Source organism: Sturnira hondurensis, unplaced genomic scaffold, assembly GCF_014824575.4.
Source record: "Sturnira hondurensis isolate 20B ecotype Veracruz unplaced genomic scaffold, ASM1482457v3 Scaffold0023451, whole genome shotgun sequence".
In the NCBI taxonomy this organism is placed as follows: Eukaryota; Metazoa; Chordata; class Mammalia; order Chiroptera; family Phyllostomidae; genus Sturnira; species Sturnira hondurensis.
The window spans coordinates 469,494-484,765 of NW_028096082.1; the positions used below are offsets into that span (position 1 = coordinate 469,494).

Below are 15,272 nucleotides of genomic sequence, written 5' to 3' on the forward strand. Positions count from 1 at the left end.
AGAGATGGGGGAGGGGTTGGGAAGTACTGAGAACTACGCATGAGCACTTGCCCCAGGAACCAGGCAGTGCAGTGTGACAAAGGGAGATACCCTCATATGTACTTCCATGATGCAGAGGATTTTTGGTCAGACTATGTAAAATGGGGAGCCTGGAAACACCACTGTGTTTGTTCTCTTCTCTTTCCCAACTACCAGGAGCTCAAGTTTCTGGGCCAGTAGGTCCTGGAGACCATGTGGTCTGGGAACATTCCCAGTGTCCTTTCCTGTGAGCTGCATGGGCCTGCCTAGCCAGGAGCATAACAGGCACTGGGCCAGCAAGGAAGAAGAGAAGGAAGCCTGGGAAGGAGGTCCCTGGATGCCACATAGCCAGGCTACAAGCTCCATGCTCCTCCCCAGCATAGGAAACCACTGTGGCAGTGGCAACTAAAGCCATGATGCGTGGGTCCTGCCTAGCCAGGCATACAGACACACCAGAGGGCAGTGGCCAGAGGAAGAGGACAGGGTACTATGAGTAGGATGCCTGGACACACAGACTCTGAAAGATGTCTCAAGCCAGACAGTGACTGGGGAACAGATAAGCCACCTGTGTTTCTTAAAGGAGAGTACTTTCAGGTGGGAGAAGAGGTTCTTGGTGCAGCCTTGAGCTGAGCTGGCAGAGGGTGGTAGAATAATTTTCCTTGGGTATCTTAGTGACAATGGGCTTTGAGGCAGAAACCTGCCATTATTTCATACTTCATAACCTTTGAATAAAAGATTCCTTTTCCTATCCACTGAAATCTGCCTCCAGAGTTTTTTGCCTGCTGGCAGTGAGCAGTAGGACCCCACTGGTTTTTCAGTTACAGCTCACTGGAAAGTCAGAGAATAGGGGCCTTGGAGACAGGTTCAGCAGATTAGCCCATGATAGGCAGCCACTGCCCACTGCTCCCCTGGTTTCAAGTCTCTTGGAGACCCTTAGAATTTAGGGGATGCATGCCTATGGGGGAAGATAAAGGGGAAGAGAAAGGCATGGGTATGTTCCCATGAGGGAGAGCATACCAATTTCTTTTTTCTTAAGTAGCTGATTAGATTGATTTGTTGATAATGGTGTATATTATCTAATAAGAAATGAGAGAAATATATTTATGATTATATGTAAAGTTGCGATAGGTCTACAGATGAAGAAGTGAAAAGGTTAGTGAAGAAGTTAGCTATGGTCCATCTATGTGAAGGTCACACTGGCTTCATTGTACACCTTGAAGACTTTCTCAGTGGCAATGACATAGGCAGCTGTTCTATGACTGACCCCAGGTTATACTTCCTGCTGTTTGTGTGATTTGCCTGGCTAAGTGCTTGATAATGGAAGCTAGGCCAGAGTGTATGATGTCTTTCTTGGATGCCCTGATATCTGGTCTTGGAACTGTACTGTGGGCACAACAGGAATAGTCTCACCATGTTTTCCAAATTTTCTTTCCAAATTCTCTTGAATACACATGAGAAAGATGTAGTTAGAATCCCCTTTGCACTTGAAGGTCAAAAGGCCATAGCCACATGATTTTAGGTTCTTCAGCTACTCAAATTAAGATACTGTCACTCCTCCAGCATTCGAGATCTTAAATAACCATAATGTTTCTCTCCAGGAAAATTTTATCAGCTTCTGGATTGTTGGTTCATTGGCATCTTGGCTTTGATTCTGGGTGCATTGAACTTAGCCAGCTCCTTCTTACTGGCAGCAGGGATCAAGATGTGACAGTTGGCCTCTAAGATGCTCCCTTCATAAAGCTTTGCCTTGAAGAAACTCATAATTGATCCATGTTGCCAACTGAAGTCTTCCTGTTCTTTGGGTCAATGTTATCTAGATTCCACATGCTCCCATCAGATTTACCAATATTAACACATTGAGCAACAAAATGATGCAAATGTCTCATAGAATGTAGGGTCACATTACCTGAACAACAAATGTTTTATCTTCAAGTCATGGTGTCAGCATTAAAGTGCTCATATAAGAAGCTTCATTGATGAAGTTTTAAATCCCATGGAAAAGTTCTGGAACAGTAGCAAAGATCCATCTGTAGATTCCACCCTGACTGATTGGCTTAACCAGTGACACAGGCATGGGCAGTATTATCATAATACTTTATGGTGCCAGCATAGGAGTTACCAACCCAGAATATCTCCCACTCCATTATTATGGTAAATCGCATTTATTGATTTTCAAATGCCATGCTCATGCGTTGGGCAGGCACATCAACACCAGGACCAGAAAAAAATTCTTCTTTGCCAGCTCTGTGGTGAATGTCCTCATGATCTTTTCAATTCATTACCAGTATAGTTTTGGGATTAATCATCAGCTTTGGCACCCCCAGATGTCACATCAACCACTTCACACTTATATGTCATCAGAGAAGCTTTTAATTCCTCTACACTCACAGCAGCACTGTAATGAATGCCGCCCTTGCAAGGTAGGCAGTGCTGGCTGTGCTGGACCAGGTAGTGCTCAATAACCTCCCAAAAACCTTTGTAATGCTGAATGGGGAAGGACAGGCTCAGTACATGGTTGCAGGTCTTGATGATCCACAGGATGCTGTGCACCCAGCTCTGTTTCTGTTCCTTGCTCTCCCAGGTCTTGAGATCCTTCAGCACCTTCCCTTCCATGATGCTAATACCATGAAGGAAGAAGCCCCCCACCATTTTAAAGAAGCTAGGGTCACGCTTATGGTCAGCAGTCTCCTTACTTTAGTGTCTCCAAGAAAGCAGTGAGAGTGTTGCCTGCAGCTTGGCTGAAGCAGGCTGCCCATGAGCCCAGACCAGCAGTACTGCCAACTAAGCTGTGCAGAGCCCAGCCAGAATCCTTCTGTTAATGATCTTATGACTTTAAAAACAATTACTTCAAAAAGATCTTACTGGAAGTATGATATAGGCACAGAAAAGTGCACTTCAGTGTCTAGCTTGAATTATCTTTACAAAGTGAGTACATCTGAGAATCCAGCATGCAGCTCAAAAACCAACATTACCAGAGGCTTCTCAGTATCTCTTTCATTCTGCCCAAGTAACTACTCTCTGAATTTTGTAGGCCTTTGAACTTTATATAAATGGAATCACATAAAATGCAGTTTTAGGCATTTGTAAACTTTCCCCATGCACTCAAGAACTTTTAATTTTCATCTCTGGTATTGCATTTGTGTACATAATTTCATTTATTTATCAGTTTTGCTCCTGATAAATATTTAGGTATTTTCTGGATTTGGGCTATTAAGAATAATGCTATTAGGTAAACCTCTACCTACTTTTCTCTTGGATCTATTCCTGACAGTGAAATACTAGTCATATGGTATTGGGAACCACCCTACCTGGTTTCAGAGGCTGTAACTCCCCAATGGCTAAAGCTGAGAAAGCAACCTTTGGACCATAAGCCTCTAAAGAGACAAGGCTTATCTTCCTGGAAGGTGCCCTGCTTCTTCCCCTTTTACTTCATCCATCACTGGCCCCCAAATGCTTGGTTGGTTAGTCAATGACAGGTGAGATTCCCTGAGGGGGAAATGACCTAAGACAGGCATGATCACATGGAGGTCCCAAGGAAGCACTTGGGGAGCTACAGCAAAAGGGGGCGATGGTCCCCCACCCCTTGGCTATGACATAGCCTGAGTCCTCATTCTGTCTGCAAGAAGTCTCCTAATCTCTTGGCTGTCTTACTACCACTGCCTGACTTAAGCCTGAGACAATGCCTTAAGCCTGAAACAATGCTGGTGGTGAGTACTGCCCTGTGCTGGAAAGGGGGGGGGTTCCCTAGGGCGATCAGACCTAAGAAAGAATACATAAAATCTTGTGAAACTTGTACTGTTTAGAATACTCTCAATTCAATAAGGGTCCAAGCAAGAAGTGAGTTTTTTCCTCAAAGTTTTATAGCTTTTTAGCTATCTGACCCTGATTCAAAATAGGTCCTCAGAGTTGTTTGTTATCTATTGTTTCATCCTTATTGCCTGATAATGATTAATGAGCTTTATCTGTATTCCTGTGCAAAATGAAACCAATAAAAGCCCATTGAGGAAAAGGCTCTTGGCCCTTCTCCTATGAGAGATTGGCCACCTTTCCTCACCAAGCAGATCATGTCTTGGTAGACTTATTTTTATCTATCACAGCTGAGGGAGCCCTGCAGGTGGAGCCCCCCTCAATGTGGAACACAGGATATGCATAGTTTCTGCCAGATGGGTTAAATAATAATTATTCCAATTTATGCTCTCCATCAAGAGGCCTGGCTGCTAGTCACTTCACAGGCTTGGCATTTTCCAATGTTAGGTTTTCATGTTAACATTTTCCAATGTTAACAAGGTTTTCATGTTAACCTTTCTAGAATCACTTGTTCCTTTCTTTCTTGTTTTTTTTTTAAAGATTTTATCTGTTTATTTTTAGAGCGAGGGGAATGGAGGGAGAAAGAGAGGGAGAGAAACATCAGTGTGTTAGAGAAACATGGATGGGTTGCCTCTCGCACACCCCCAACTGGGGACTTGGCCTGTAGCCCAGGCACATACCCTGACTAGGAATTGAACTGGTGACCTTTGGTTCTGTAGACTGGCACTCAATCCACTGAACCATACCAGCCAGGGTGCAAAAGTTTTTTTCCATATGGGAATCTAACTGGCCAGTACTGTTCTTTGAAAGGCATACTGCACATATTTTTCCTTTTTACAGATTTAGGCTGCTCCATTTTATTTGTTTTATGCATCATAAATGAATATTTAAATTTTGTAAAATGCTTTTTTCTGCATCTATTACTGTGGTAAATTGTATTTATTGATTTTCAAATGAAACTACTTTTGTACTGTAATAAACCCTATTTTTCTGAATACATTATCCTTTTCATATAGTACTGATTTTCCTCCCACTTTCTTTTTTTATTTTTATTTTTGAGTGCAAGTAGTTTATGTGAGAGGAAGCACAAAGGAGTCAGGAAAGTAGGATAGGGAGAGGCAAGAAACCAGTAGATAGCATTATCAAGCACGGTCCTGTTGTGGGCAGTTGGGATCATTCCTTCTGGGGAGCTCTGGGAGACAGTGTTGACAAGTGTCAGTTACCTACCTCAGGGTATAGGACTGGGTGCATTTTATCTGTATTTGTTGAGGGCTATATTTTAGTTCATTTGGGTTGCTATAAAATAAAAAATACCAAGGGATGGGAGCTTATAATTGAAAGATATTTATTTCTTACAGTCTTGGGGATGGGAAATCCAAGACCAAGTTGCTAGAATATTTGGTGTCTAGTGAAAGCCTACTTCCTGGTTCATAGATGGACACTTTTTCTGTGTGCTCACATTGTAGAAGGGGTTTTATGACTTGTTTTTGTTGTTATTTTCTTGTTTATTTATTTTATAATTTCACTAATTTATTTTAGTGAAGTCCATTTCCCCTGCAATGTGGGATCTCTGATGACATTCTTTGAGGCACATTGTGGGCATGTGCACATTTACTCTGAGATGACCATGTTTTTAGCGGGGCTTTTAAAATTTTTCTTTTGCCCCAATCTCTCTGTTAAGCTTTCTGTCTCAGTTGATATTACACCCATATGTGCAATAACAATCTGCACTAATTACTGGCTAATTATTATTTTCAACAGTGCCCTCGGTCATACATTGTTTAGCAGACTGATCCAATTAAGTTCAGTCCAGGGTAGTTTTTGAGGCCAGTTTTTGAGCAGGTGGGCTCTTGGCTGTCTCTTGTACTAATTTTATCTGGTAAACTAGTTGACCTATAGTTTAGTTTGTTGTTTTTAATTTAGAGGAGCTACTGTTTTTAAGAATGCCCTTAAACTTGAACTTCACACTCTGTTTCAAGTGAAGTCAATTCTTTTTTAAAAAATATTTTTTAATTTATTTTTAGAGAGAGGGGAAGGGAAGGAGAAAGTGGGAGAGAAACATCAATGTGTGGTTGCCTCCCAGGCATCCCCTACTGGGGACTCGGCTTGCAACCCAGTCATGTGCCCTGACTGGGAATCAAACCAGTGACCCCTTACTTCACAGGCACGTGCTCAATACACTGAGCTACACCAGCTAGGGCTCAAGTGAATCAATTCTTTTGGGAAGAGCTTCAAAACTCTTTCTTTGTATTGCCAACCTCCTGCCCTGGACAATATCTGTGACTCAATATTCAAGGAGCTGGGTCAGGGTGGTAGCTTCTGGTCTTCCCAGTTTCAGTTCCCTAGTGTGAAACCTCTGCCCTACCAGTGAACTAGGGAAAGAGTGATCAGCATCACAATAATCTTGGCCTGATTCACCTGAGATGGAGCTTTTATCCTATATGTTGAGGAAGGGAGCCTCTTGCCATACTCACCAGGAATTTAGCCTCTTCGGCTTGGAGTTGGAGATGAGAAATACTGGTGACCCACTTCTGGTGAAATAAAGTAATGTTTTTGTATAAGAAAAAAACACCTATTTGTTTCTCTTTTACTCTAACACTACTACCACACTCAAAAGATTTCTGACAATACATGTGTAGGTTTTCTACACATCAAGGAATTCTGTAACACTAGCTGGGTGTCCTAACCTTCAATTTACTTCTGACCTTGTCTACTAGCAGTTAGCTTCAGATCACACAGGCTATGGGTTTAGTTCCACAAGACTGCCCCACTTTAAATACTAAATGTAAGTGCTAGGTTGTCACCTGTACTTTTGACTCACTGGCTGTTAACGTTTGATAATTTGCAGATATGGCTCACAGAACTCAGGGAAATACTTATGTTTACATGTTTATTAAAAGGGATATGTTAGCCTAAAAATAAAACAACCCTTCAAAATGAGAGACAAACAAGCATTTCTTTGAGATAAAAAAGAATAGCTATTCAGGACTCACCTTGCATCCCTGGAACAAATCCCATTTGATAATGGTATATAATCTTCTTAATGTATTGCTAAATTTGGCTTGTTAATATTTTGTTATTATAGAATTGTACACCTGAAGCCTATATAATTTTATTAACCAATGTCACCCCAATAAATTCAATTAGAAAAAAAGAAAAGAAAAGAAAGCCCACACAAAGACTATGTGAACACAATGAATTCATCCATCTTGTGGCTTCAGACAACAATCTGCATGTTTTCCTGAGGAGAAATGAATGAGTCTCTTTGCTCTTTCTGTAACAATCATTTTGAAATTCATGCACTATGCTCGTTTGTATTTCACTGTTTCCTCTCACTCAACAGAGGATTCGTAGTTCTTGGGAATTGCTGGAAATATTGATTGCACATTACTTCAAAAGTCTTTCATACTGTGAACTCCTAAAGCTTTCCAGACTGCAGAGCTAATTACACCAACACAAAACCATGCATATAGTGAGCCCTAAGTTCAAGGAATCACAAAGTCAGGGAAGACCCATTCTCCAATAGGGCATTGCTAGACATGCTTCCTTTGTTGAACCATTCAGGGCTTCTATTTTTAGCAAATGATAATGTTGTAACAAATCCACTTAGCATTCCCACTGCAGCAAAAGTACCTAGAAAAAAGTCAACCTTTAACCAGGAAAAAAAAAAACGAGTCACTGGTGAACCCTGGAGACTGTAGCCCAGATCACCATTCCCCAGTATCAGGGCCTACAGGCTCCTTATTTAATCTGGTTTCTTAATATTTTATTCAGCATTTTAAAATTTATGTTCATTAGGGATTTTGACCTATATATATTTTTTCTTTGTAGTGTCTTTGTCTGTTTTTTGGTATCAGGGTAATGGTGACCTCATAAAATAAATTTTGGAGCCTTCTCTTTTCTTCAATTTTTTGGAATTATTTGAGAGTAGGTATTAAATCTTTTTTTTTAATGTTTGGTAAAATTCACCTGTGAAGCCATCTGGTCTAAGATTTTGTTTGTTGGGAGGTTTTTGATTTTCATTTGATTTCATTAGCAGGTAATGAAATCTAGATAGATTTCAATCTATTTAGATTTTCTGTTTCTTTCTGATTTAGTCTTGGAAAATTTATGTTTCTAGGAATTTATTTATTTATTCCAGGTTGTCCAATTTTATTGGAATATAATTATTTATAGTATTTTCTTATAATTCTTTGTATTTTTGGGGTGTCAATTGTCACTGCTCAGAGGCAGCAGCTCAAAAAGTGCCAGGGACATATGGATATATTAGGGAACAACTGAGTTGACTAGCTTCATGGCAAGGGCTGGAGGGAGAGGGGAAGAGGCAACTCTCTTCTGGAGTAAAGTGTTGGCAGGCACAACTGTTCTTTTGTTAAATTCTCTTCCTACCCAGTCATTTTAGCACAGATGGATGCAAAATTTTTGCTTTCCACTAACCTAATACTGTTCACCCTGCCTGGTGATTCCCTGAGATCTCACCTCACCCAACATGTGTGCCCAACTCAAGTATCTTTCAGTAGCTTTGTCAAACAAGTGGACTCAGCTCATGCTATGGACTTTCCTAGCACCTATCAAAGGTCCACAAACCATAAAAAGCAGCAGTAGGAATCATCATGCTCTATAGCATTTGCTAAGTGGCGCCAATCCTGGCAAGAGGGACAACCAGTCTCAATTTGCATTGTAACTCTCATCAGGTGGCTACAAAGCTAATATAAGTGGACTTGACTTGAAATATACCTTCAACTAAGTAGCCACAAGCCTGGCACAAGTGGCAGCTGGCTTCAAGACATAGTGTTCCCACCAAAGGGTTCCAGCCCAACACTAGAGGCAGCTAAACTCATATGGTATGATAGTCTCTCCCAAGCATCTACAAGCCCAGCACAAGAAGAAATCAAGCACCAATTACTTAATAGCTCCTACCAGGATGTTTTAAGCCTGATTGATACAAGTTGCAGCAAATTTTGGCCTGCACTTGTTCCCCTCCCAAGAAGATCCAAAACCAATATAACTGGTGATCACACCAGAGCACAACCCAACCACCTCCACAATAACATAACTGAAAGGCACACTCAGAGAACTACTAAAGTGACTCCCACTCCATGTGATCATCTCCTGCACAACAACTCTAATGCTATAGCCATAGCCAGACTTCAGAACCTGTCACCCTGAATGTGAATCACACTCTATGATGTGCCAACAGTAATAAAGGCTCAATTTAAAAAAGGAGAGAGCACACATAACCCACAGAAGGACAATCCATGACCACATACAACCAACACAAGGACACTTGGAGAGCATCCAATTTAGCTAAGGAGAGTGTATGACTGGACCTCACAGGGCATCTACTACATAAAAACACTCTACCAAGACAGAGAGACATAGCACATCTACATAACACATAGGAAAAAACATAGGGACTCAGTTTTAACAAGGAAACAAAGAAATATGTCCCAAATGAAAGAGGACAAAACTCCAGACAAATGATGAAATGGAGATGAGCAATCTGCCAGATATATAGTTCAAGCACTAGTTATAAAGATGCTAACTAAAATTAGAGGAATAGAAAAACTCAGTGAGAACTTCAACAAAGAGGTAGAAAACCATAAAAGACATAGAAATCATAAAAAAGAACCAGTCAGCAATGAAGAATGAATTAGAAGGTATCAGAAATAGATTAGATGAAGCAGAACATTAAATCAATGATTTGGAAGACAAAGTAGTAGAAAACACCTAATCATGAAAGCAAAAGAAATAAGAATTAAAAAAAAATGAGGATAGGTAAGGGACCTTGGAGACAACATCAAGTGTACCAACATACACATCATTGGAGTACCACAAGAAGAGAGAGTAAGAAATTGAAAACCCATTTGAAGAAATAATGACCAAAAACTCTCCTAATCAGGTGAAGAAAAGAGACATAGAAGTCCAGGAAGGACATAGAGTCCCAAACACATGAACCCAAAAAGCCCACACCAAAACACATCAAAATTAAAATGCTAAAGGTTAAAAACAAATAAAGAACCTCAAAAGTATCGGGTAAAAAATAGTTATCTATGAGGGGGCTCCCATATGGCTGTCAGCTGATTTCTCAACAGAAACATTGCAACCAGGAGGGACTGGCATGAAATATTCAAAGTGATGAAAAACAAAAACCTACACCTAAGATCACTGTACCTAGAAAGGCCATCATTTATGATCGAAGGAGAGATAAAGAGCTTACCAGATAAGAAAAAGCTAAAGTGGTTCAGTATTATAAGAAATGTTAAAAAGAAGGATCAAAAATATAAATAACAAAATACGGGAAAGAAAAAATTCTTACTGACACAGGAAAACAGTCAAAGCAGTGGATCAATCAACTATAAAGCTTGTACAAAAGTTAAAAGACAAAAACAGAAAGGTCATGTATAACAGCAACAATAAATTAAGGTGTATCTACAAATGCACAGACACACACACACACACGAAGCAAAAAACATGACCAAAACATAAATGGAATAAAAGAGAGTAAAAATTGTAGTGATTTTATGTTGTGATCTAACTTAAGCAACCATCAACTTTAAATAGACGTCTATAAACAAAGCCTGGTATATAGGAAGTACATGGCAAGTTAGAATTTTTGTAGAATTCTGGCAACCAGAATTCTACAGAAGATATACAAAAAAAGAGAAAGAGACCCAAAACAACACTATAGAAAATCATCAACATATAAGAAAATAAGAAAGAATCAGAGCCCTGGCCAGGTAGCTTAGTTGGTTCTAGAGCGTTGTCCTGATACACCAAGGTTGCAAGTTTGGTCCTGGTAAGGACACATATAAGAATCAACCAATAAATGCATTAGTAAGTGGAACAACAAATCAATGTTTCTCTCTCTCTCTCTTTCTTTAAAATCAATAAATATCCATTACTGGTGTAGCTCTGTTTCTTGGAACATCATTCTATACAGCAAAAAAGCTATGGGTTTGATTCCCAGTCAGGGCACATATCTAGATTGCTGGTTCAATTCCTGGTCAGGGTATATATGGGAAGCAACCAGGGTTTCTTACACTGATGTTTGTCTCTCCATTTCTCTCTAAAAATCAATAAGTGTATTTTAAAAAATTGAAATTAAATAAATAAATAAATAAATAAGAAAAGAGCACAGTAGAACTATGAAAACAATTAGAAACAATAAAAAGGAAATAACTACAGACCTATCAATAATCACTTTAAATGTCAGTGGACTGAATGCTTTAATCAAAAGACATAGAGCCCTGGCTGGTGTAGTTCAGTGGATTGAGTGTGGGTCTTTGAACCAGAGGATCGAGGTCCTATTCCCATTCATGGCACATGCCTGGGTTGCAGGCCAGTTCCCAGCAGAGAACGCACGAGAAGCAACCATACATTGATATTTCTCTTCCTCTCTCCTTCCCTTCTCCTCTAAAGACAAATAAATAAAATCTTAAAAAAAGACATAGAGTGTTTAGACAGACATCTGGCCAAGATGGAGGCATAGGTAGACACACCATGCCTACTTGCACAACCAAAAGAAGGACAACAACATTTAAAAAAAAAACTCAACCAAAACCAACAGAAAATAGAACTGTATGGAAGCCCAACAACAAAGGAGTTAGAGAAAAAACATTCATCCAGACCAGTAGAGGGGCAGAGACATGCAGGCGGGTGAAGAGGACTAATGGCAAGGTGGTGGCTGGCTGGCTGCAAGGCAGCAGCTAGTGGAGCCGGTGGTCCCACATTCTCATGCAGATAAACTGAAAGGAACAACTGGGGATCAAAACACACCACACAACCCAGGGCTCCAGTGTGGGGAAATAAAGCCTCAAACCACTCATTGGAAACACCTGTGGGGGGTGAGGCAGCAGTGGGAGAAACTCCCAGCCTCACAGGAGAGTTTTTTGGAGAGACCCACAGGGTCCTAGAATTTACACAAGCAAATCAGCCCCAGAAGGGCCCACTTTGCTTGTGAGTAGTGGGGGAAGTGACTAAAAACTGGCAGAGAGTGGAGCGAGCACCAATGTTTCCTCTTGAACCCCTCCCCCTTATACAGAACCACAAGGCAGTGATGTGGGTTATCCTGCCCTGCTGAATACCTAAGGATCTGACCCTTACTACTAACAGGTGTGCTGAGGAAAAAAATAGCCCAAATGAAAGAACAGATCAAAGCTCAAGAAAAAAATACAACTAAGCGATGAAAAGATAGCCAACCTATCAGAGATACACAGTTCAAAACACTGGTAATCAGGATATTCACAGAATTGGTTAAATTTGGTCTCAAATTAGATGAAAAAATGAGGGATATGCTAAGTGAAATAAAGGAAAATGTACAGTTAAAGGAAAATGAAAGGAAAATAAATGGAACCAACAGTGACAGGAAGGAAACTGGGACTCAAGTCAATGGTGTGAACCAGAAGGAAGAAAGAAACAACCAAACAGAAAAGAAGGAAGAAACAATAATTTAAAAAAATGAGGAGAGGTTTATGAACCTTCAGAACATCTTTAAACATTCCAACATCTGGATTGTAGGGGTGCCAGAAGGAGAAGAGCAAGAAATTGAAAATTTATTTGAACAAATGATGAAGAAGAACTTCCCCAATCTGGCAAAGGAAATAGACTCCTGGGAAGTACAGGAAGCTCAGAGAGTCTCAAAGAAGTTGGACCCAAGGAGGAACACATCAAGGTACATCATAAGTACATTCCTCAAAATTAAAAATAAGGAGAGAATCTTGGAAGAAGCAAGAGAAAAGGAGACAATTACCTACCAAGGAGTCCCCATCAGACTGTCAGGTGACTTCTCAAAAGAGACTTTACAGGCAAGAAGGGACTGGAAAGAAGTATTCCAAGTCATGAAAGGCAAGAAACGACATCCAAGATGACTCTACCAGCAAAGCTTTCATTTAGAATGGAAGGGCAGATTAAGTGCTTCTCAGATAATGTCAAGTTAAAGGAGTTCATCATCACCAACCTCTTATTATATAAAATGTGAAAGGGATTTATCTAAGTAAAAGAAGATAAAAATATGAAGAATAAAAAGACAGTAAACTCACAGTTATTATCAACCACACCTAAAACAAAAACAAAAGCAAACAACTAGAACAGGAACAAAACCACAGAAATGAAAATCACATGGAAGGTTATCAACAGGGAGTGGAAAGGGGAGAGAAAGGGAAAAGGTACAGAGAATAAGTAGCATAAATAGTAGGTAGAAAATAGACAGGGGGGTTAAGAATAGTGTAGGAAAATTAGAAGCCAAAGAACTTATACATATGACCCATGGATATGAACTAAAGTGAGGGGGAATGTGAGTGGGAGGGGATGTGCAGGGCAGAGGGGAATAAAGGGGAGGGGAAAATGGGACAACCATAATAGCACAATCAATAAAATATATTGAAAAAAGACATAAGGTGTCTAGATGGATAGCAATACCCATCTAGCATTGATGGATAGCATATTCATTATATGCTGCCTACAGAAGACCCACTTTAGATTGAAGGACATCCCAGACTAAAAGTAAAGGGATAGAGAAAACTAATATATTCATGCAAAGAAAAACAACAATGCTGAAATAGCAATACATATCACAAACTAGACTTGAAAAACAAACACTATGGTAAGAGAAAAGGAAAGGCATATCATAATGGCAAAAGAATCAATCTAACAAAAAGACATAACTCTCATAAAAATCTATACATGCAACATAGGGGCACCTAAATGTATAAAGCAAATGTTGATGGACATAAAGGAAGAGATTAACAGTAATACAGTAATAGGGAGGACTTTAACACCCACTGATATCAATCAATAGATCACACAGACAGAAAATCATGAACAACAAAAAACAGTGGCCTTAAATGAAAAATTAGACCAGATGGTCTTAGTTGATATTCTAGAACATTTAACCCAAAAGCAGCAGAATACACATTCGTTTCAAGTGCACATGGAACATTTCTCAGCATATACTACATTTTAGGCTACAAAACAAGTCTCAATAAATTTAAGATTGAAATCATACCAAGAATTCTCTCTGAGCACAACACTATGAAACTAGAAATTAATGGCAGGAAGAAAACTAATAAACACGCAAATACATGGAGGATAAATAACATATTACTAAGCAACAAATGAGTTAACAATGAGATCAAAGAAGAAATAAAAAGATATCTGATACAAATAAAAATGAAAATGCGATAACCCGAAATCTATGGGACACAACTGAAGCAGTTCTGAGACGGAGATTTATAGCAATATAGGTCTACCTTAAGACATAAGAAAAACTGCAAAGAAACAATCTAATTTTCTGCTAAAATAAACTAGAAAAAGAAAACAAACAAAGCCCAAAGTGAGGAGAAAAAAGGAAATAATAAAGATCAGAGCAGAAATAAAAAAAAATAAGTCTAAAAAACAATGTAAACTATCAATGAAACCAAGAGCTGGTTCTTTGGAGAGATAAACCAGATTGATAAACCTTTATCCAGACTTATCAAGAAAAAATAAACAGGACTCAAATAAATAAATCAGAAATAAAAGAGTAGCAGTGACAACCTATACCCCAGAAATTCAAAGCATTGTAAGAAAATACTACAAGCAAATATATGCCAAAGAATTGGACAACATGGAATAATGGAATAAATCCTAGAAACGTAAGTCTTCCAAGATTGAATCAGGAAGAAACAGAAAATCTGAACAAATCAATAACTGCTAATGAAATCAAATCAATAATCAAAAATCTCCCACCAATAAAAATGCTGGACCAGATGGCTTCCCTGGTAAATTTTACTAAACATTCAAAAAAGACTTAATACTTACCCTCAAACTATGCCAAAAAATTGAAGAGGATAAAAGGCTCGAAAACTCACTTTGTGGGTTAACATTATCCTGATACCAAAACCAGACAAAGACACTGTAAATATAAATTATAGAGATCATGAACATAGGTGCAAAAATACTCAACAAAATCTTTTGTCTAAAGTACTTTTTATTGATTGTGCTATTACAGTTTTCTCAATTTCTTCTCCTTTATCCTCCTTTGCCCTGCGCCCCCAACCCTCCAACACCCCACTTAGTTTATGTCCATGGGTTGAACATATAAGTTCTTTGAGTTATCTGTTTCCTATACCATCTTTTATCTCCCCCTGTATATTTTATCCCTACCAATTATGCTTCTTCTTCCCCATTCCTTTTCCCCCCTATTCCTTCCTTCCCTCTCCCCACTGAAACTCCTCCGTGTGATTTCTATTTCTCTGATTCTATTCCTGTTCTAGTCATTTGCTTAGTTTTTGTTTTAATTGCTTTTCTTTTAGGTTCATTTGTTGATAATTGTGAGTTTGTTGTCATTTTATTGTTCATATTTTTATCTCCTTTATCTTAGATAAGTCCCTTTAACATTTCATATAATAAGGGTTTGATAATGATGAAATTCTTTAACTTGACCTTATCTGGGAAGCACTTTATCT

At 39.1% G+C, this 15,272-nt stretch overlaps 2 pseudogenes; both read right to left on the minus strand.

Annotated features, from left to right (window-relative positions):
- Window positions 1-1,198: 1,198 nt before the first annotated feature.
- Window positions 1,199-6,825, minus strand: LOC118981050 (glutamate dehydrogenase 1, mitochondrial-like; annotated as a pseudogene).
- Window positions 6,826-7,127: 302 nt separating this feature from the next.
- Window positions 7,128-15,272, minus strand: part of LOC118981051 (transmembrane protein 242-like) — a 31,477-nt pseudogene continuing 23,332 nt past the window's right edge.